This window comes from Sinocyclocheilus rhinocerous, unplaced genomic scaffold (assembly GCF_001515625.1).
Source record: "Sinocyclocheilus rhinocerous isolate Xijiao unplaced genomic scaffold, SAMN03320098_v1.1 scaffold512, whole genome shotgun sequence".
In the NCBI taxonomy this organism is placed as follows: Eukaryota; Metazoa; Chordata; class Actinopteri; order Cypriniformes; family Cyprinidae; genus Sinocyclocheilus; species Sinocyclocheilus rhinocerous.
In genome coordinates this window covers 28,888-29,324 of record NW_015638979.1, presented here as the reverse complement: position 1 = coordinate 29,324, position 437 = coordinate 28,888, and positions in this window count along the sequence as shown.

Below are 437 nucleotides of genomic sequence, written 5' to 3'. Positions count from 1 at the left end.
TATATATAATATATTATTATAGAGTTTAAAGGTGTTTTAAGATGAAAATGGCCAAAATTCTCATGTGTTGTAGTAGTTCATACAGCCAACTAAAACGTTAGTTACAAACAGAACTGTGGTTCTATGACCAAGTGGAAGGCCAGAGGCAGTGCTAAAAGCACTAGTGGATGACGAATACCTACACATGCAGAGATCACTGGCAAGGGAGTCACATTCAATCTGTATAAACAAGAAAACGTGCAAGCTGAACTCCAAGTTGCTGCAGCACAAATCTCACAGAGCGACACTCCCTTGAATGCTGCCCATGTTGCCAAAAACACAAGTAGAGTGACTGAATCGATGAAGGCTGCCCAGCAATACTCCACCGAGCAGGGACACCGGCAAGGCACATAAGTATTGCTTCTGATTCATTCTCTTTCCTACTACTTGTTCCCCTT